This window comes from Cervus canadensis, chromosome 29 (assembly GCF_019320065.1).
Source record: "Cervus canadensis isolate Bull #8, Minnesota chromosome 29, ASM1932006v1, whole genome shotgun sequence".
Classification (NCBI taxonomy): Eukaryota; Metazoa; Chordata; class Mammalia; order Artiodactyla; family Cervidae; genus Cervus; species Cervus canadensis.
In genome coordinates this window covers 10,378,186-10,401,246 of record NC_057414.1, presented here as the reverse complement: position 1 = coordinate 10,401,246, position 23,061 = coordinate 10,378,186, and the positions used below count along the sequence as shown (strand labels likewise).

The 23,061-nt window shown below is 45.4% G+C and overlaps 1 protein-coding gene across 9 annotated transcripts in view; it reads right to left on the bottom strand.

The window, feature by feature from the left end:
* TENM4 (teneurin transmembrane protein 4) overlaps positions 1 to 23,061 on the bottom strand; it is an 816,614-nt gene that overhangs the window by 633,648 nt on the left and 159,905 nt on the right. For 8 of the 9 annotated variants that reach the window (XM_043452828.1, XM_043452823.1, XM_043452819.1 and 5 more), the window contains exon 2: positions 15,560 to 15,615. The exons of the other annotated variant lie outside the window; for it this stretch is intronic. The gene's annotated coding sequence lies outside the window, so the exon portion shown is untranslated. The remainder of the gene's footprint in view (positions 1 to 15,559; positions 15,616 to 23,061) is intronic. 9 annotated transcript variants of the gene reach the window in all.

Genomic DNA, 23,061 nt, shown 5'->3' with positions numbered 1-23,061 from the left:
CTGGGGATGTCACCACAGGCTGTTACATCCTTCTCAAGACAATCCCAAAAGAGAGGTACTGTGATTATTTTTATTTCACAGAGGAGGAAGTAGAGGTTCATAGAGTTAGATAATTTGTCCAGGGTCAAGCAGCCAGAGAGTGCACTGGAATCTGAACCTAGGCCTGTGAGCACTCAACAATGTTGCTCTTACTTTCATAACAGACTGGCACATCTTTGGTCTAGCCTGCAGTGGAGATTTCTGAGGATGTTTAGAAGCCCTTTATTTCATTTCACTGTCACAACAACCATAGGAAGGAGGCATCAATGTCCCTATTTTACCAATAAGCGTGATGTGATTTAGTATTATCCACCCCAGCTTGGAGATAAGAGTCAGGATCAGAATTGAATAATTTTGAGTCTGACCTCCTAGTGAGCTGGGACAGTTCTTCTAGGGCCATGGAAGGGAAGAGAAAGTCTAGGACGTGGGGGATGCTGGATGAAAGACTCTAGGAGACCTGCATTCTTTCCATTCAGGGACAGTTCTCCAAGGTCTAGACCCTTCTGCTCCTATCAGATGCAGTTTCAGCTCTGCTTCTCTGGCACTCGTGGCCTGCTGTGTAGAAAAGGTCCAGAGTCATTAAGACCTTTCCCATTCCAGGATAAAGTGCAACTTCTTCAAAAAGCACACAAGCATTTTGGATTTGGGATTTGCCTCCTGGGGTCTCTCCAAGTCATTTTTCAGTGCTGTTCCTTTGAGCCCTGGTGAATGACTCTGAAAGGGGAGACACTGCTCTCAGTGACCTCCTGGTTCTCCCTGGGCCTGCACCAGGCCAGCTCCTACACATCCTGCCAGCTTCCTGTGGACCATATCTCCTCTGACACTCTACACCCCTGGTGTCTTCATCCTCTACATTCCTGTGACCTTCTTTTATGCTTCTGCAATTATCATGATCTTGCATGGTAGTAACTGCTTGCTTAGAGTCTGACCTTTCCCACCAGACTGGGTATTCCCCTGGAATCGAAATTCATTCCCATCTGTGTGTCCTGACAATTCAGCACAGGGCCTGGCATTGAAAAGGAGCTCAATATGGAATTGCTGAATGAATTAATGAAGTGACTGAAGGCATGACTGAATGACCAACATTCAAAGTGTCTTATCTTTAGAAAAGCTCAGGGATTGAACAGCATCATTATCTGTCCTACAACATAGTAAAGTCTCAAACTCTTGTTTCTTGTCCCAAGCAATTTCAATCAGGAGTAGTCTTTCCTCACTTTCAAATCTTAAAAAGCAACAGAAATAAACACTCAACTCTTTTGTTACCATGGATGCCAAGGTATTAATAATATATGTGTGGACATTTTGATTTTCTAGGAGGACAAAGGTGGGTTCCAGGGGAGATAATGGTATAAGCATAGGTCTTGTTCAGCATGTGGTCAAGAGACCAATCTGCTGTTTCAGAGGAGAAGCTTTTGCTTCAGTGGTGTATTCATCCAGCCATTTGTGCAGAAATGTTTCAGACAGTAAAGAAAAAGAAAAAGGCAGGAGCCATGTCTATCTGTCCACCCATTTCCCACTGACTGCCTTGGCTGACATAATGACAGGAGACCCACTCTCCTACTCATAGGGAAATTTTCAGGCTTTCAACTAACATCAAGTTTCTGGGGTCACAGACTTATCCAACACGATAAGGCATAACTGTGAGCTGTCGTAAGTTTTGTCCTCATCATGACTTTTTAAACTTCTTTAAAAAAAAAGATGCAAGATTAACACAAATCCTGCATCAACTCTTGGAAAACACAGAATGATGAGCCTTTCTCAACTCATTTTATGAGGTCAGCATGACTCTGACACCAAAATCAGTCAAAGATACCACAAGGAAAAAGAGAAACAAAACCAAACTATGATTATAGACATAAGATTCCTCAATAAAGTACCAGTGAACTGAACTCAACAAATATGAAAACGATTATACACTATAATCAAGTGGGGTTTTCCTAAGAATGCAAAGTTGGCTTAACATATAAAACCAATCAGTGTAATACACCACATTCAGAGAATAAAGGAGAAAAATCTCACAATCCTGTCAATAGACACAGAAAAGCATTTGGCAAAATCCAGCAGCCTTTCATGACAAAAGTACAAGACAATGAATACAAGGAATCTTCAACTTGACAAAGACTATCTTTGAAGATCTTGCAGAGTATCATACCTACCGGTGAAAGGTTGAAAACATTTCCCCTCAGATTAGAAACAAGACAAGGTACACACTCTCACCACTTCTATTCAACATTGTACTGGAGGTTCTAGTCAGGAAAATTAGTCAAGAAAAAGGGGAAAAAAAAGCATCCAGTTTAGGGAAGGGAAAAAATAAAACTCTCTCTACTTATAGATGACAAAATATTATATATAGAAAATCCTAATAAATGCACAATAACTGTTAGAACTAGTAAACAAGTTCTTTTTGCAGGATATAAGATCAATGTACAAAAATCATTTGTTTTCTATATACTAGCTATGGGCAGTCAAAAAGCGAAATCAAGAAAATAATTCTATTTGAAACAACATCAAAAAGAATAAAATAGTTAGGAATACATTTTTTAAAGTTAAAGACTTCTTATTAAGTGCAAGAATTCTTTATATGTCATATGCATAATAATATTGAATATTATAAAATATCACAGAAAAGGAGAGATATACCACGTTTATGAATTGGAAGACTTGATATCATTTAGATGGCGTGTGTGTGCTAAGTCGCTTCAGTCATGTCTCTTTGCAACCCTAGGAATTGTAACCCACCAGGCTCCTCTGTCCATGGGATTCTCCAGGCAAGAATACTGGAGTGGGTTACTATGCCCTCCTCGAGGGTATCTTCCCAACCTAGGGACTGAACCCAGGTCTTTGAACCTGGCTCCTCCGCATTGCAGGCAGATTCCTTACTGCCTGAGCTATCAATATCATTTAGATGGCAATATTCCCAAACTGATTTACAGATTCAATGCATTCCCTATTGAAAACCCAGGTAACTTAAAAAAAAAAAAATTGACAAGTGGATTCTAAAATTCATATACAAATGCAAGAGACACAGAATATCCAAAGTAGTTTTTAAAAAGAACACAGTTGAAGGACATACACTTTCTAAAATTTCAAAACTTACTCTGAAGTTACAGTAATCAAAGCATCAAAGGTTGATATTGGCATCAGAATAGATACAGAGATTAATCAAACAGAAACGAGAGTCCATAAATCAAGCACAATGAGATATCACTTCAAATCCAGGAGGATGGCTAAAAAAAGAGAGAGAATGAAAAGGGTTGGAAAGGAAAAAAAAAAAAAAAAAGGGTTGGAAAGGATGTGAAAAAATCGGGAACTTCATACATTGCTGGTGGGATTATAAAATGGTGTAGTTACTTTTGAAAATGGACTGGCATTTCCTGAATGCACTTCTCATAGAGTATGACCTAGCAATGTGATTTACAGCATGTAACCCAAAGAGCTAAAAATATATGGTTACACAAAAATTTGTACACAAATGTTCATAGCAGCATTACTTATAATAGCAAAAAAGTAGAAATAACCCAAATATCCATCAACTGACAAATAAACAAAATGAGGTGTGTGTGTGTGTGTGTGTGTGTGGTGTATTATTAGCCATAGAAAAGTATATAGTACTGGAACATGGATGAATCTTGAAAATGGCATGCTAAGTACAATCAACCAGGCACAAAGACAACATATTATATGGTTCTACTTATATAAGTGTCTATAATAGGCAATGGCTAGAGAGAGAAAGTAGATTAACTGTTGCCAGGGGTTAGGTATGGGGGGAGCAGAGAATGGGGAGTGATTGTTAATGAGGATGAGGTTCCTTTTGGGGGTAATAAAACGTTTTAAAATGAGAGAGTGGTGATGGTTACACAACCCTGTAAATATTCTATAAAAACTGAATTGTACAACTTAAAAGGGTGAATTTTATGGCATGTGAATCCTATCTTAATAATGCTGTTATTAAAAAAGAATATATGCAAAAAAGAGACAGCAGGGATGCGGAAAAATGGAAAACAGCTGACTTGCTACAAGTGGGGAAATGGAAGGTAATTTTATTTCTTTCCTGTTATTGTTGTTTTAATGATGTTTGGGCAATAAAATATGAAAAGGAGAGAGCGTGAACAAGCAAGTTCAGTATAGAGAGGACTAGACTTGGAGTCTAGGGCTCTGAAGGTGGTATCCCTACTCTGCTAGTTACTGGCTGTGTGCTCTTGAGTAAGTGGCTTCACCTCTCTGGGCCTCAGTTTCCTCTTCTCAAGAGTGGAATAGGATCAGCCTCCTAGAGTTGCTGTAGGATTACATGAGACCGTACATGCCCAGGGTGGATATGTAATGGATACCCAGTGTTCATCAACTTTCATTTCTTCAAACAGGGATGACACAATCTCTTACTTCCTGGAGATTAAGACGAATTAAGACCAGACCTTGTTCTTAAATATCTCGGAGTTTAGTCATGTCGATAGGCATAAATAACTAAAACAAGTTCTTTGGGATGGGTCATAGTAAAGATTTCCACAAACAGCTTGTTGGAGAGTTATCTGCATAGTCCAGATAAGTTGGCAACTTGTACTGGAGCTGTTGGTGAGACGGCCAGACCAAGAGGTGGAAACTCACGAGGAAAGACGCCATCCATAACCACAAATCATGTGTGTGTCTCAAAACCTGCTCTCGTGTGTTATCACATGCCATCCTCAGGCAGTGCCCACAAGGGAAGTATTATTACCTATTTTATAAACAAGAAGACTTAAGTCTTAGAGAGGGCAAAAGAGTGTTCTGTTTCCATAGCTCCAGCTCCTGGCACAGGGACCCTTTCCTCTTGCCATAGCCACCTTTTCTTCTGAGCAATCTTGGTGACATCCCACTCAGAAGGAATATTGGGGTGGTGGTGAAGAATGAGAAGATGAAGGAGTCCTCTGCAAGTCAGGGCTGGTAGGAGGTGGTGAAGATGTACCCTGCTCCCTTGGGGTGCAGTGAGAAAGGGTACCAGATGGAGACCAAAGATCCCTTCAACCCTGGATTATCCAGTGCAAACTGGAAGCATAGCCGGAGGAAACTCTCCTGCTCTAGAGGTCATGGGTGTCCAGTGAAACTTCTCCACTGATCTTGCTAAGTAAGGAAGTAGGGGTGAGGAAGGAAAACATGATATAATTATAAAGCGCCTACTGTGTACAGGGCACTACAAAAGGTGCTTCCCTGACACCTGAGGTGTTACAGTGGCTACATTCCACAATGACGTGGAGGCAACCCTGAGGCCCAGAGAGGTCAAGTGCCCAGTCCAAGATCACACAGAAAACCCGTATCATAGAGAGGAGTGAGGACTCAGATCAGTCTCTCCACTCACTCTGAGGATCGTAAGGTCCTCTCTGCTCAAAGAAGTCACAGTCTCTAGGACAGAGTGCAGAATCAAGCAACAGACCATAACAGCACAGTAGCCTTACAGCATCGGGAGGTGGTAGGGGGCCCGCATCTTCTGTTCACACAGTCGTTAAAAAACACCAGCCCACATATTAAGGGTGAGGGGGTGGGGACACAGGCTTTATTTTTGTACCTCCGAGGGCTTAGCTTCATACCTGGCACAGAACAGGAGCCTCGGCAGATGCTCTTTAACCACAGCCTTTTGGTTCTGATGGAACCAGCTCTCAGTTAAAAGCAAAAAAATCTTCCTTTACCAAATGCACCTTCCGTGAAGGCGGACGACAGATCAGAGCGTAAGCGTTCGGCGCAGAGACCCAGGTGGGTCCTCAGTGATGCTGCCGGGCTTTTGGCAGGTGGCCAGCTGGACCAACTGAAGTCTCATTTATCAAGAGTCACAACAAGGCATTTGTTGGCTTCAGTGTCAGCCCCATCCCATCGACCCTGACAGTGAGTTTATGATCCCAAAGGCTCCCCACCATTGGAGCATCTACAGAATTCAATGACAAGGACAGCTGGTGGGGCCAGGCTGCCCACCGCACTCTACCGTTACCCCATTCAGGGAAAGCAGAAGGGTCACCACCCACCCAGTGGTGCAGGGTGGCCCCCCTCACTCTGCAGTGGCCAACAGGATTAACAGCTGAGGTCTGTAGAATTCTCAGCCAGTCGAGACTCAAATAGGAGAACCTGGAGTCATCCAGAGATCACCTCGACAAATATCTCAAAGGGGGAGAAAGAAAGGACACAGACTTTGGGAGTTAACAGACCTAAGATAAAGCACTCCCCCAGTCTCTTGCAAGATGTCTCATCTTCAAAAATACCTTAACCTCTCCAAGCATCTGTTTCTTTGTGGGCTAAGCATGGATATCATTTATTGTTGTTCTGGATACTAGAGAAGCAAATCGGATGGACAGGTCTGGCAAGTGACCTGGGTGAAGGAGGGATGTCTGAAGTGGATGATGGTCAAAATAAAAAAGGATGAGATGACAAGGGAGTATGTAGTAAAACATAATTTAAACAAACTTAAAAAGAGAAGGAGAAGAAAAGGAAAAGAATCATGGGGAAAACTGCATTTAATAAAAGAAAAACAAAGTGAAAGTGTTTGTCACTTAGTCGTGTCTGACTGTTTGTGACCCCATGGACTGTAGCCCACCAGGCTCCTCTGTCCATGGAATTCTCCAGGCAAGAGTACTGCAGTGAGTTGCCATTTCCTTCTCCAGGGGATCTTCCCGGCCCAGAGATCAAACCCGGGTCTCCTGCATTGGCAGGCAGATTCTCTACTGTCTGAGCTACCAGGGAAGGCAGAGCTCAAATAAATGGAATGGGGTCAAAGGGAATAACATGGAAACATATTTAAAAAATCACATTTTCCACTAGTCATGTCAGGGAACTTGTCTAAGGTTTGCCTACTGTCCAGTCTTGAAAGAGCAATCATGACACTGGAGGCTCGTTACTACACCATCACTGAATGTCTCCTACAGATGGAGGGGCCAAAGGGAGCCGCGGGTTCCTTCTCACAAGCCAATCCCAATTGGTTGGTAACATTTATCCAGAGTACAGTATCTGCAAAAGTTCTGAGGCCACATCTGAACCGTTTTAATGAGTGATGTGTGCAGTGGCATGTAAGGAAAGAGGGCAGCCCAGCCTGCCCGCCATGTGCAAAGGATGCTTAGATGTGCTGCTCAGAGGCACTCTCAGGACGAGGCACTCGGTCCCCCAGCTCTGGGCACTGTTGGTTCTGCCTGCTGACAGCTCTCGGTGGAGTCCCTCTCCAAGAACGGTCCTCTGCCCAAGGTGCCCTTGGGCACCTCTGCCTCACCCAGGTGCCCTGCCCAGTTGCTGCTGCTGCTGAGGGCAGTAAGGCCAACTCCTCTTGACACAGTGCAGGGAACTGAAGGACTGTCCCAGCACCAGAGCTCCCTGGGGGATCGGCCAATGCCTCTGCTGTGACATGAAAGTAAAAGTGAAAGTTGCTCAACCGTGTCCGACTCTTTGCGACCCTGTGGACTGTGCAGTCTATGGAATTCTCCAGGCCAGAATACTGGAGTGGGTAGCTGTTCCCTTCTCCAGGGGATCTGCCCAACCCAGGGATCGAGCCCAGGTCTCCCCCATTGCAGGCGGATCCTTTACCATCTGAGCCACCAGGGAAGCCATCCAATTCCTCCTTTGATCCAGTCTCACTTCCCTTACTCCCGGACAGGTGTTGATCCCGAGGGCAAGCCCAGTAAACTTTCTGCACACAAATCTCTGTCCCAGAGTCTGGTTCCAGAAGCCAAGTCAATACATTATACATGTGCCACTCCTGGACAAGCTCTGCCTCTGTCTGCCTAGCTGATAGCTTGTCCTCTGTGCTTCCTTACTCCTCAACAAAGACTCAGTGTTAGCCACTGAGGACACATAATCCATCAGCTTTCCCTTTTCCCTTTGTTTGCAAGGAAACTCAAAGATAAGTTCTCCATTCTTTCCTCTCTTCCCTGTGTTAGAGGTTCTGCTTTAGGCTTGGAGGCTCTCTAAACTAAAAATGATGAGTTGGCTATATTTCTCTCATTTTTCAGCCTCTCTTCCTCCTGGGCTCTAGCCCTAGAAGAGATAGCATTTCCCTTGACTCACTTTTTGGAATAGTTAAAGATTGAAGGTGTTACCAGGAAGAGGGACAATATATGCTAATAAATCTTATTGGTATGACACTTTCAACTTATATGTAGTGTTACTCTTTAGACATAGAAACACTTTAAAGTTATTATATCTCTTTTGAACAAAAGGTACAGAGAGGTTAAATGATTTTCCAAAGAATTGCAGAGCTTATATTAGAATCTGGGTTTCTTAATTCCCAAACATATAAATTCCAGACACAGGCAGAAACTACTTCACTGGCCTCTGCTGCTCGCTTAGGGTCGGTGTATAATTTCTAGAAAACACTGGAAACAGCTCAAGGGACTTCCTCTGATCCACTCTTTCTACTTTGGCAAAACCCAGGGAACTGATCAGATCCTGGACCAAGCAATGAAAAGTACCATGTAAAAGAAAAATCCAAAAATCCAAGGCTAGAATCCCCACCACAGCCCTGACAAAGGTCACCTTGTTCCTTGTATCATCCCCTTGATGGGGAGCTCACTACCTGTCAGGGCTGCTCATTCTGTTGTCCCCTCATCTGTACGCCTGGAACAATATTATTAATAAAAAGGGAAACAGTACATTTAAATAAGATAACAAATACAAAGTACACAGTATAGTACCCAGCACACAGTAGTACTCAGTGAAAGGAAAGATTTTTTTTTTCTTCTATTTCTCTTGGACACAGAACAAGAAGAAAATTAGCTCATAAAAAGAGCATCCTCAATGCCAGTCACGTTACTTGGGAGCTACCCGGTTCTCACACAGCCCTGAGAGAGAGCTGGGGAAGTCTGGAGCGTGGGCTCTGTAGTCAGACCACCTAGGTTTGAGTATGGGCTTCGGCATTTAGCTGTGTAACCTTGGAAAAGTCACTCCATCACTCTGTGCTTCAATTTCCTCATCTGTAAGATGAGGAGAGGATAGGGTTCCCTACCTCAGGGGGTTAGGTAAATGCTTACAACTCTGCCAGGCACATGGTAATGTAGTTGTCATTTTTTTTCCCAACATTCCCACCTTACATATAAGGAAACTGAGGCCAGAAGATTGAGCCATTTCCCCAAGGTCAAACAGCTAATCAGGAACAGAGCCTGGATATAAATTGTGGTCTGCCTGCATCTCAAATGCATGCACTTTTATTGAATGTTTCTTCAGCCATTTCTTTTGCCTTTTTCTTTCCCCCCCCAAGAAAAGGGGAAAGGAAAGAACAAACGTTCATAAGGAATTCTGCCAGAAAAGTTGGCACATCCTGCTCATTTGAGAAAGCAGCCTGTTCGGAAAGGCACAGCTGAGTGAGTCTGGGAATCATATCCACAGGCAGGCAGTAAAGCCTGCTATCTGCCAGGGCCTGGGATGAAAAAGCCCAGCTCCTGCTCCCAGGTCTGCAATGGCAGCAAAATCAGGGCTTCTGCTCTGGTGGCCGTGGGCAGGGTTAGATGAATCATCAAGTCTCACGTGGCCACGTGGGCTGGTGACATTCAGGTGGCTCTGTGACCCTAGGATGAATGAGGAAGTTCAGACACGCACTTCTCAAAGAGAGCAAAACCGTTTTGGTTCTGTGAAGCCTATGGTTCACAGGCTGGGGGCTGGCACGATGTGTCTGTGTTGGGATGCAGCTGGTATGGGGCATTCTGGCTCTGCACAAAGGGGACGCTTGCAAGCAGGAGTGACATTCAAAATATTTAATGATGGATATGGCACAGACAGCAACCAGTCCAAACAGACACAATGGCCAATGAGAGCAAATGTTGGCCGTAAACAAATGGCGCGGTCATGGAGTGCATCCAGCTGAACACCGGTCTTGGCAACAAGGAAGTCCAACGAGCCAACAGAGAGAGGAGGATGAGCAAGGCAGGCTTCCAGAAGCGAACAGGGAATCATCTGCCTGTCTCCAGAGGAAGTCTCAGAGAGGATTCTACTAAAGCCCCAGGGCTCTGCAGAGCATGGTTAAAAATCATTGCCGTGGGGAAAAGACCAAGTTCCCTCAAGACCTAGCTGCAAGAGCTGGTACTGCCACTGCTTTCGGGGTGCACAGGGCCAGGCTTCAGAGCTGCGAAGCCCTCAGCCACCCAAAGACATGTCCGCGAAGGCTTTAACTGATGTGTCACCATGCCATTACGCTGCTTACTTTTCTCTTGGCCAGGGAGTGTTCACGTGTGGTCTCCCAAAGCAGCGGTTCTGTCGTAGCATTTAGATGAGGCACCCGTGGACCTCCCTGGAGTCCCAGGACACAGAACACGCCTGGATTCACGCCAAGCGGGCCCTAGGCAAGTGGGACTAGTCAGAATCCTAGTCCCACCCAGGCAGCCTCCAGGGCTGCTGCAATTGCCTTTCTTTCCCAGCCTAAATCCTTCTCCCCACTCCTTCACATTCACTAAAAGCACATGCTCCTGCTCCCCTCTGAACAGAGTCACAAAGGGTCGATTATCCTGTGGCAATGAAGGCGGAGTACCATTTCTTCGCCTTGCATAAGATGAACTCCCCATGATGAAATAAATCATCGGTTCATGAGGTCTTGTGGGAAGGTCTCAGAAGGGAAGGCCCTCCCCGGAGATCAAGGGACCGAGGCCTTTCCCCTCGCCTGACCTCACCCCCTGCCATGAGTCTGCCGCAGCCTCCTTGCTGAGCCTAAGAGACGGCCCCAGAAAATGCTGTTGAAACACTTCACCACTGTTCTCAGAAGCTTGTACCTTTTGATGTTGACTTCGCCCCTACTTGTGTCTTATAAATCAGATGGTCTACTCTCCAGGAAGGAAACCCTTTTCTTGTCTGTTTTATTAGTGGCTCTTCACACTGTCTTTCGCATGTGACTGTGGCCCCCTCCCCAGCCTTGCCCCTTCTGGATGGAGAGTTCACATGGATTTGGATGAACAGGCGCTGGATTTGAGTGACAGCTTCGTGGGAAGTCACTGGAGGAGCCCGGGGCATCGGCTATGGCTGTGAGGGATGCTGGGACATCCGGGGGAGACCAGAGCATCTGGACGAGACAGGACATCACAGGTGGCAGTGGGCCAGGGTCCCGTTCCCAGCTCTGCCACTTAGCAACTGTATGACCTAGAAAGGCTACCCAAAGCTCTTCAAGCCTCTACTTTCCTTATTATGAATATTATAATAATAGTGTCTATCTCATAGGGTTGTTTTAACAATTAAACAAAATAATATACATACAGAGCACTTGGCACTTCACCTGGCACATAGCCAACAACCCGCACAAGGAGGTATTCTGACTATTGTTAATCATTCAAACATTTATTGATCAGTTGCTCTAAATCCTGAACTTTGCTAGACTCTGGGGCTCCAGTTACTATTCTCAAGAAACTCACAGTCCAGTGGGAGAGGACCACAGAAGAACCATCAATTAGGGTGCAAAGCAGTGAATGTTTTATCAAAAAAATTACTTTTAAAAGAACTATCACTAATAGGTGAAAACCATTTTCTGCTAGCCACTGTATGCTATATGCTTTACAGAAATGGAGACTTTCTGTTTTCTAATCCAAACACCTGGGTTCAAGTCCTAGCATTATCATTGAGTACTTATGCATTACAAGTATGTTAATGTCTTTGAAACTTAGTTATCCCATCTGGAAAATGGGTATAAAATTAGAAAAACATATCTAATATGTTATCACAGAGCTTTGCACATAGCAGATTCTTAATAAAACGGATGTCCCTTAAAGCAACGCCTGAGGGTATTTGGAGAACTGACAGTGGATGGCTGTGGCCACAGCCCGGAAGGCTGGCTGCGTCAGCCTCAAGGTCACGGCAGCACACGCACCCGGGAGGTGTAGCAGGACTTTAATGTCCAGTGGTTTGTCTGGTTTGAAACCAGTTTTGAGCCAATGACCAGGGCCTTAGGGACCAGAGGTAGGCCACTGCAAAAAAGCTGCTGGTGAGAACTCAGTGTGTGTGTGGGGGTGTGGTTATAGTTGCTCAGTCACGTCCGATTCTATCACCCCATGGACTGCAGCCCATCAGGTTCCTCTGCCCATGGGATTTTTCAGGCAAGAATACTAGAGTGGGTAGTCATTCCCTATTCCAGGGGATCTTCCCCACCCAGGGACTGAACCCAGGTCTACCCACACCGCAGGCAGATTCTGTACCATCTGAGCCACCAGGGAAGCCCAAGGCCCTATAAGAACTTGATAGACTAATTCAGACAGGGCAGACCCTCCAAGACCAACCAAGGCACAGAAAAACTGAACAGGTAGTGCAGTAAGAGAACTCTAATGAGGGCCTGATATATCAACTGAGGCAGGAATACCCCACCCAGGACCAGTCTGCTGCCTGGAGCCAGTGGCTTCTATTAGGACCACAAACACTGCACACTCAGCCCCAGGCCAGGGAACCCCAGGCTGGGTCCTGTGAGGTGAACAAAGACAACTGAGGCAGAACTCCACACCCTATGGGGGGCACGGCCTCTGAGAAGGACCAGGGCAAATCAGAACACACCAGTCCCAGAACGGAGCCTGTGCACAGAGGAAAACAGGATTGCACAAACCCAGACCTGTTGACACCAATGAACATTTCTGCAGCACAGTCTGATAAGCCTGTTGCTAAGCCTACCGAGCTTCCTGTCAACGGAGCACCTTGCTCTCAGTTCAGGAAAGATAATCGCTCTGGGAACCAGCTTCCTTCGGAGACCTGGCGGAGTGCTTTCAGTTCAGAGAGAAACCTGCCTTTCAGCACCGCTTCTCATCCTCCCGTGGCAGACAAGGCGAAACCCAATCCATGCAGGAAAGGGTCTGTACGCACTCACAGTCCTGCTGGGTGGCGGTGGCTATAAGTGACCCTGGGGGGAAGGAAGGGGCCCCGGATCTCTGGCCTCAGCACCTTCTAAACAAAGACTCTAAAGTTGCCTGCTGGGACAGGGCGAGACACGGGACGCTCAGATTCCAGGCGTACCCGCGGCTATCATCTGTCAGTCCTGACACCAGCCCTGTCTGTGCTGAGGTCCAAGCGGAGAGATCAGAAAGCACCGTGTAGGGGCAGGGGCCAGGGAGGGCAAGAGAGGGGAGGGGGCGCTTTGGAGAGACCAGTATGAATAGTAGGAGTTCTCATCTGACCCCTAAGAACAGAGCAAGGGAGAGCTGTGTGATCCAAGCCAGGATGAAAGAACGGCTGGCCTCCCCTTGTAATCAAAGAGTTTAATGATGCTTATTAAAAGCCCATTTCTGAGTCCTGTTGAAAAATTACACCCGTGTTTTCTTTTTTTCATATGAGAATTGCTTCCTAGGGATTAAACACATACACACGTGCACACACACACACACATGCGCACATGTCCTTATGAACCTCACTCCCCACACAGGCACGCACGCATTTGCCACAAATCCTGCACCTCCCAGACATCACACACATGCTAGTAGGTCTTCATCAAAGACGGCCACAACTCACAGTGCACACACACACTGTAAAACTGAAAAGGCAGGCCCGGTCTCTGAGGTGCTTCACGCACTCTTTGAAATTCCAGACTGTGAGGGGGTCCAAGAGCTTCCAGCTCCAGAAGCTGCCATGCCCGCAAACAAACAGCACAGCCTCTAATCCCTATCAAGTCTCCACGTTTTGCCCGAGGCCAGGCAACTCTGCAAAAGCAGAAGCTCCCAGGATCATTAAGCTTTGGTGGGAGGCAACAGCACTCAGTACGGTCCCGCAGAAGAGGGGGTGCTGTGCCCCTCTGGCCCATGGAGGGCTCTCTCTGATACGCTGGATCACAGTCTCCTGAAGGAGGCGACCCTGGCACTGCAGCATATCTTCCTCTGATTATCAGCAGACCCAGAGTCCAAGGCTGACTCACTCTCAGAGAAGACACTGCTTTCTGGAATATCCAGTTAGATGCAGCAAAGTACTCCTTGCATTGAAGTATCTCTCCTCCAGCATAGGTTCCCTCTGGTTGCTGATCTCCCCAACATTTTAGTCCCTGCTGAGGGGCAGGGTATACAAAAAATACCCGTTCAAACGTGAAAACCATTGGTGGGGCAGTTTAGTGTTAACTGAAAACAAATGCTTGGGAGCTAATATATCTAGATTCAAGGGCAGCTCTAAGCCTCACTCACTGTATGGCCTCAGCCAACCCTCTGAGCTGTAGTTTTCTCCTTGGCAAAATGGCAATAACAACTTCTTTCCATCTTATGGTGTTTCGGGGAAGATCACAAAATGCCCTAGAGATTGTAAGCTCCAAAGCAGATGTTAGAAATTCTCATGATCAGACAGTAATGAGGAAATGGAGGAGCTCATAAATTGGGCTGTGAGTGCCTCCCGGGCAAAGCTTGTGTTGTATTTATCTTGTTATCCTCAGTGCCTGGCACAGAGGCCAGCACCACACATTCTGGGGAAAAACAGTTTGAAAAAAAAAAAAAAGAATATATCCCTAAGTTAAGTGGCTTGTTCAAGGTCACAGAGCAGCTCGCTGTGCGACAGGAACCCCGACCTCCTGACGCCCCTGGTGCAAGGCTCTCTGTTCTCCATGAACCAAACTCTTGCGTGTGTTGAAGAAGGGGCAATGATGTCCCATTAGGCACACAGCAGGGGCCAGGTTTTAACCCACCCTACTGAGGCAGGAGACGGCTGGGCTCCAGGCTGCACAGTTTCTCTCCTGTGGATAAAAACTCCTTAATAGCAGAGACGCCATAAAAGGAAGATGATGGAGGAGGCCTGGCCCTGCCCAGATAAGAGATAAAAGACCACATACTCCTCATTCTCGAGGTCAAGGAGACCTTCCCAACTACACATGTGCATAAAGGCTCCTGGGAGGTCAAAAGAGATGGGGTATCACCTCAGAGTAAGTGATGTCAAATGATCATAAGCCTCTTTGCTAGAATCCATCTTGGTTAAGAGATGGGCACGCACACAGGGGAGGATCCTGAGATATACCAAATGCAGACTCAGAACCAGGCAAAGCAAAATGATGGGCCAAAGGAAACCAGGAAGACATGCCCCGTAAAAGTGATTCAAACCACCACCAGGGCGCAACTCAGCAAATCTCTCTCTCTGAGCCTGCCTGTGTATCTGTCCACATGTACCGTCCTCCTGTTCCTTCTAATAAAGACTTTACTTGCCTCACTACTTTCCATCTCCATGTGGAAATTCATTTCTACCCAGCCGATGGGCCATAGCCTTGTCACTGGCCACTGTCCCTGCTGGTCTACTGGCTAGGATTCAGTGCTCTCAGGCCGTGGCCCAACCTCAATCTCTGGTCAGGAACTGAAACCCTGCTTCAAGCCACTGCAGGCCAAGGCCACCCAAGATCACTATCATTCCCAGTATGGGCCAGGAGATCCTTAAGAAGCCTTCATACAGCTACTTATTAAACATTCCAACTCAACAGTGGGAACAAACAGAAACCACAAGTGCAAATAATACCCAAATGGCTCAGACCAACTCATCTTATTTCCTAACTTGAATTGCACAAATCAGAAAAATTGCAAGATTGGAGAGACAGGCCTGCAGAGATTGAATCATGGAGACTAGACATAGATCTTATTTCAGGCTCACTTTCAGCATTATCACTTACCTACTGACCAGGTGTCCAAGAGATCACTAGCCCTCTCTGATTCTCAGTTTTTCCATCTGCAAAACAAGAAGATGATCACAATCAATCCCTTGAGACCACTGGACTAAAAGGCATCACAGGTTTTTATACACAATATTGGTTACAAACCACTTATGATCCCATGTAACTGGGGAAGTTGCTGATGATTAGGAGCTGGAAGAGAATTATTTCAAAACTGAATTGTGATAGTCAAAAAATGAAGTGTGATAATAGTTACAGGCTAAGAAGTGCATCAACATCTCCCAACTTGCAGTACAGAAAACTCAGCTTTCTAATATTTTTAGCATTTATTTTTATTTTTCATAGATGTCAAAATGGAAGCAAGCATGAATACCAGGAGAAACAGAACAAAGAAAAATACTACTATATAATACACTCCCAACATTTGGGGGTATTTTTCCAGATTTTTTCCCTCTCTGCAGAGAGTTTCGGTTCAGTTCAGTCACTCAGACATGTCCGACTCCTTACGACCCCATGGACTGCAGCATGCCAGGCTTCCCTGTCCACTCCCAGAGCTTACTCAAACTCATGTCCATCGAGTTGGTGATGCCACCCAACTATCTCATCCTCTGTCGTCCCCTTCTCCTCCTGCCCTCAATCTTTCCCAGCATCAGGGTCTTTGCCAATGAGTCAGTTCTTCGCGTCAGGTGGCCAAAGTATTGGAGTTTCAGCTTCAGCATCAGTCCTTCTAATGAATATTCAGGACTGATCTCCTTTAGGATTGACTGGTTGGATCTCCTTGCAGTCCAAGGGACTCTCAAGAGTCTTTTCCAACACCACAGTTCAAAAGCATCAGTTCTTCGGTGCTTGGCTTTCTTTATGGTTTCCAACTCTCACATCCATACATGATGACGGGAAAAACGATACATTTGACTATATGAACTTTTGTCAGTATAGAGTTTACCATTACAGAGTTTACCATTTTGCAAAGCAGGGGCTATGAAGATGTACTACGCTGGGAAGGACCACTCAGATCATGACTAGCCCTTCCCCACCACCACGACTGCTGCCTGCACAATGAACTCATTTGCATTCCCATGCCTTTTGTCAGTCTCCCCAAGACCTTTCAGGCCTGTGGTCATATCTGCCAGGCATTGCACACACCTGAGCCCAGTGGAGTTAGGAGCATGTGACTTTAGGAGCTGGTCTTTCCCCAATCAGGGTTCAATTACCTCATCTGGAGAGTCAGGGAGCCAGTCTGGCCACTCTCAGAGATCACTTTCATTGTTATTTTGCTTTATTTTTTTTGGCCATGCTGCAGTGCGTTTGGGTCTTAGTTCCCAGACCAGGCACTGATCCTGAGCCCCCTGCATTGAAAGCACTGGATCAGTGATCCCTCAGAGATCACTTTCGACCTAGAAAGGTGAGGCTAAGGAAAAGGGGAAGAAACTCATATATTTGAGTCCCTACTGTGTGACAGCTAGTGAGCCAGTGATATCTATGGATATTATCTTATGCTCCTCATAACCACCCTGGGAGATATTACAGGGGATAGAATGGTAACACAGGGAGGTTTGGCCATCTGTTCAAGGCCTGCTGCAGTCACGTTGGAACCACTTTCTCGATTTTTACCACATCAGTGTCTCACCTCTACTACCACATACTGATTTTTCCAAATCAATTGACATATTTTACTTAACTCTATGTTTAATGGATTTTTAAAAGATCTTCTCATGCTAAGTAAGTAAGTGTTAGTTGCTCAGTCATGCCCGACTCTTTGTCCATGCAGACCCCATGCAGACCATGTAGTCCATGAGATTTTCCAGGCAAGGATACTGGAGTGGGCTGCCATTTCCTTCTTCAGGGGATCTTCCCAACCCAGGGATCGAACCCGGGTCTCCTGCACTGCAGGCAGATTCTTTACTGACTGAGCTACAAGGGAAGCCCATCTCACACTACTATATATAAAATAGATAACTAATACAGACCTACTGAATGGCACAGGGAACTTTACTCAATACTCTCTAAAGACCTACATAGGAAAAGAATATAAGAAAGAGTGGCTATGTGTATATGTGTAACAGATCCACTTTGCTACACACCTGAATCTAACACAATATGGTAAATCAATTATACTCCAATAAAATTTTTTAAACGTTTCTGAGTTCTTTGCTTCTTCCTCTTTTCTCTATAGCCCAATGGAAGACCACCTTTCAATTAGGATGGATTCTATAATTGCAAAAAAAAAGTTGTTAACGATTTAAGGGAATTTTTAATCACAATCATGCTTTGTACAAACACCTTTGCAGTCATAGGTTTGATGCCCTGTTTATATACTTTTTTCTGTGTGTGTGTTTGAATGTGTTAGTCGCTTAGTCGTGTCTGACTTCTTGTGACCCCGTGGACTGTAGCCCTCCAAGTTCCTCTGCCCATGGAATTCTCCAGGCAAGAATACTGGAGTGGGTTGCCATTCCCTTCTCCAGGGGATCTTCCTGACGCAGGGATCGATCCGGGTCTTCCACAATGCCGGCAGATTTCTAACTGTCTGAGCCACCAGGGAAGCCCATACTTTTTTCTAATTGTCATTAAAATAATTGATGTTTGAAATTTTAAATGCATATCCATGTCTACCCTCCTCCCAGCAGGACTCCTGCTTCACCTTGGGAAGGCTGGTTTCAATTCCCTCACTTTGCTGTGGCCAGACCTTGGAATCTAAGACCATCCTATTTCAAAGCTGAAACAGGAAAAACACCTGATGCTTATTATGTGTCAGGAAAGCTGTCAGAGGTCACACAGCTGGTAACTGACGGACCCCAGGACTGGGGCCCTCATGGCCTACTCCTGACCCTGGGTCCTGTGGGTGTATTCAGTTTCCCTTCTGGCCTTCCTCAGACCCCACATGTTACAATTCCATGTCATAAGGCCACCAATTAAGTTCTGTTTGCAAACCAAGGCAGGGTCATCCTGTTCTGTTAGGTCACCAGTTTTTCCACAAAGTAACCAGACCTATCGAGGCATATTTAAGTTCCCAAAAGGACCCTCTGGTAGGAAGCTGCATAATTTCTAAAACCAAGTTTAAAACATGTGACGTGAAAGCAATTCCTTATTCAAAGATCCACGATAGTAACCAAGGAAATACAGCTGATGACAAAGGATCCAGGAATGCCATTGCTGCTGCAAATGAGGATAAAATCCAACTGAGTCGGGGGAGGTGGGAGACAGCGGCACAGTGACTCTATCGGACACCGATCGAAGCTGTTGTCGAGTCTTTAAGCTGCCATTCCCTGTCATCTGGTTTTAAATTAATTGACATGAATTTTTTATGACCAGGGAGCAAACGGACATAAAGGTTTGCAGAACCGGATCAGTTTTTTTTTCTTTCTGTGGAGTTCCCTATTTCTCTTGAATACGAGCTACAAAGCTGTGTAGAAACCAGAAAACAAACATAGGCCTGATTATTCACTCTCAGTCCAAAGACACCTCTTCTGTGAAGCCTGCTTCCACCAACCCCTGTCAGAATTAGTTACTCCCTTCCATGGGTTTCCTTCTAGCAACACTTTAACTACAACACACTGCAATTATTTTCTTCTCTTCCTTTAAAGTATCAGTTTCTCTATTTACCGAAATACAGTAAAAACTCATCTATCACTAGCAATATGATTTTAGATTTCCTTCTAAACCACTTTGTATATGTACCCACATGCACAGCTATTCACATAGATACACACCCAGATAGTTTACACAATGGATCACTCTACACACACTAATTTTAATTTACTTTTTAAACAATTACATAGATGTGTAATTAATTTCCAACATATGGACGTCTTGGATGTTCGCAATTTTTCACTGGTGTAAATAATAGCTCTGCACATATATCTTTGTGTGGTTGTTAAGTACTTACAGGATTTTTTTAACATTAGAAAAATCATAGTTTACCCCACGCTCACCAGCACACCCAAGACCCATATCATTTTCAGCTTCCACCAGCAGTATACCAGCATGCCAGTTTCTTGTGCTCTCAACAATATTAGGCATTAGGGTACTCTTTTACCATTGTCAGTGTGATAGGTAAGTGTAGCCTAGTTATTTTAATCTGCAGCTTTTGAATACCAGTTGAATATTTTTTTCTATTTCTTGGCCATCTGCACTTATGCTTTGGGGAATTGCAAGTTTGCTGTCCTTTACCCACTTCTTGGTCAGTGTTAGACTCTTTCTTAGGACATAAGAGTCTCCTAGCATTTTTTTTTAGCTTTCTTCCAGCACATCCAATCATAGTAAAAGGTGCTCCCACCTAGGAGCTGCCCCACCAGAAGCCTAGAGGGCTGCCTTGACACCACCTGTGTCTTGCTACCCACAGCCAGTGAGTTACCAGGTCCTATCTGTCCTGCTTCCTAAGCAGACACTTCTTAAAGTGGTTTTCTTCCTCTCCAGCGCCTCTACCCTTACCAATTCCCCACCAGGTCTCACCTGGACTCCTGAAGCCACCTCCTAACTGGTCTCCCCACATCCTCTACTTCAATCCTCTCACCATCCAGAAGCTGGAGGGAATTTTAAATAATCCTCATGAAATCATCTCCCCTGTCTAAAATTCTTTGACAGCTCCCTATTCCTTTGAAGGTCAAATCCAAAGTCCATAAGCAGCCCTGAAAGGCTGCTTCTAGGACCCAGTTTCTGCAATGCTTGGTTTCTCAACCAATGCTTGCCCCCAACCTCCGCTCTCTGCACACTGGCTTCTTTTAGGTCCTCTTCTTCCCGACCTGAGACCCTGGACACGCTGAGCCTCTGCCCGGAAACTTGTTCTCTCTCCCCTTGGCTGCCTAATCCAAAGCCATCCTCTTCCGCTCTCGGCTTAAACTCCATCTCCTCAGAGAAGCCCCGAACTGCCAGACCAAGTGAGCTCCTCTGGCTGTTTACCGGAGCTTTCCGTTGTGGCACATCTCAGGTCTGTAATCAAGTACTGTCCGGAACACTTTGTTGTGTGAGTCCCACACTGCAGGTTCCCCAAGGGCAGGACTCGGGACTCTGCCCAGCACCATCCCCTCAGAGTTCAGCATGGTACCCAGCAGAGCAGGCCCTAAACAAACACAGCATTCATTTCTGTCCTAAGTTAAAAAAAAAAAATCAAATAACCTGTCTCTTCCAAGGACCAGACAATCAACTCTAGCTTTTAATGAATAAACTAATGTGGTTTTTCATACAGAAAGCAGATGACATAAAAACCAGGCCTGTTTTTAAGGGCAAAGTCTCTGGCTGAATTAAGCCTAATCATGAAGGACTGTCTCATCTCTTTCCATGTTAAAAAAAAAAAAAATGAAGCCGTGGCTTTGGCAACCACAAGTTCACTGGGGTGGAAGGGTCTGGAAGCAAAGTTCATGTCTTGGGGCTTCTCTGTAGCTCCCTTCTCTCTTCTCCACATAGTGCTTTGCCCAGACTCAATGCATGTCTCTTAAATGGATTTCAAGTCAAATTACATAGTAATTGTGACTAATTCACTGCCTTTTCTACTGTCTAACATTTAAAAATAAATTTTCATTATCTGGCACAATTGACTTGATGGTTTTTCCCTCTATAGATCAATACCTACTTTTACGAGTATTTCCTTTCAGGTTACTTTTTTAAAATTAAAACCCTCAAAAAGTAGGTCATCACAAGTCAAAATTGTAGGTCAGAGAACCTCGACTCTCCTGTAGCTACAACTCCACCCTTTTCCCTAAGTCTATCTTGTCTTCAGTTCAGCATGCTGTGCACTGAATTTGGTGAAAGTATACACATTCTCCCCTTTCCTGTAAGGTCTCTGCAATGGAAGTCTGAAATCAGGCTAGGGTGTGGAGGCATCACCTCCTTGGCTGAATTTAAACTCGCCTCAAATTCATCAGATATGCAGATGATACCACTCTAATGACAGAAATCAAAGAGGAACTAAAGAGCCTCTTGATGAGGATAAAGAGGAGAGTAAAAAAACTGGCTTAAAACTCAACATTAAGACAAAAGAGCCTGGCAGGCTACAGTCCATGGGGTCGGTTGCAAAGAGTCGGACACGACTGAAGTGACTTAGCACGTGCACAAAGAAAAACTAAGATTATTTTTTGGCATCCAGACCCATTATTTCATGGCAAATAGATGCGGAAAAAGTGGAAACATTGACACATTTTATTTTCTTGGGCTCCCAAATCACTGCAGATAGTGACTGCAGCCATGAAATTAAAAGACACTTGCTCTTGGAAGAAAAGCTATGACCAACCTAGACAGTATATTAAAAAGCTGGGAGACATTACTTTGCCAACAAAGGTCCATCTAGTCAAAGCTATGGTTTTTCTAGTAGTCACGTATGGATGTGAGAGTTGGACCACAAAGAAGGTTGAGCGCTGAAGAATTGATGCTTTCAAACTGGGGTGATGAAGAAGACTCTCAAAAGTCCCATGAACAGCAAGAGATCAAACAAGTCAATCCAAAAGGAAATCAACCCTGAGTATTCATTGGAAGGACTGATGCTGAAGCTAAAGCTCCAATACTTTGACCACTCGATGGGAAGAGCTGACTCATTGGAAAAGACCCTGATGCTGAGAAAGACTGAAGGCAGGAAGAGAAGGGGGTGACAGAGGATGAGATGGCTGGATGGCATCACCAACTCAATGGACATGAGTTTGAGCAAACCCCAGAAGGCACTGGAGGACAGGGAAGCCTGGCTGGAGTCCACGGGGCCGCAGAGAGTTGGGCATGACTTAGCAACTGAACAATAACAAGTTCATCACGGGGCACAACCTGGGCATGGCCATCAGCTACATGTGCGGTGCTGATGGGCTCTGGTCAACTCTGGCCACTGATATCCTGGGTGAAGTAGCTGCAAGATCAAGGACTTGTTGGAGTGTGCTGTGGAGGGCTCGGATGTCCATTCGTTCTAAAGGAGGCACAGAAGAAGAAGAAAAGCTTGTCTCCTGTCCTGGGGGAGACTGGGCTTCAGTTGGGGAGATAAGACCAAAACGCCATGGTCTCGGCCCCACCAGCGTCTTAGAGCCTACTTGCTGCTCTGAGATTGCTTTTCTTGAACATTCCTCTATCAGAAGTGCCTGTCTCCATCTGGAGATTCAAAGAGGAGTGATTGGGAAGCCTACTGGAGCTCAGTAAGTCCTTAGTAAGGGTTGCTCAGAAGCACTGGTTCTGAAATCAGAGTCTGGCTTTGACCTCTGGCTCTGTTTCTTTCCAGTTGGTGACCCTGGGCTGCATCTTTAACCTCCCCAAGCCTCTGTGTCTGAAATGCAGGGATACCAAAAGGCCCCACATCTGAAAACATCATGCTCACTTGAAATCTTGCTTGGAGCCTGCTTCACCTAGTTCCAGCGGGGTACAACTGAGCCCTCCCTGATGCGGATCAGACTGTCCCATCCTACCTGTAACACTTTGTACGTTTTAATACAGGGAGCACGTCTCGTGAACCATCGTGAGCAGTGGACTTTATAAAAAACAACACGTGCTCCTCAGGACTGACACACAGGTCCTGAGTGGCCCTAGAAACGCTGTTC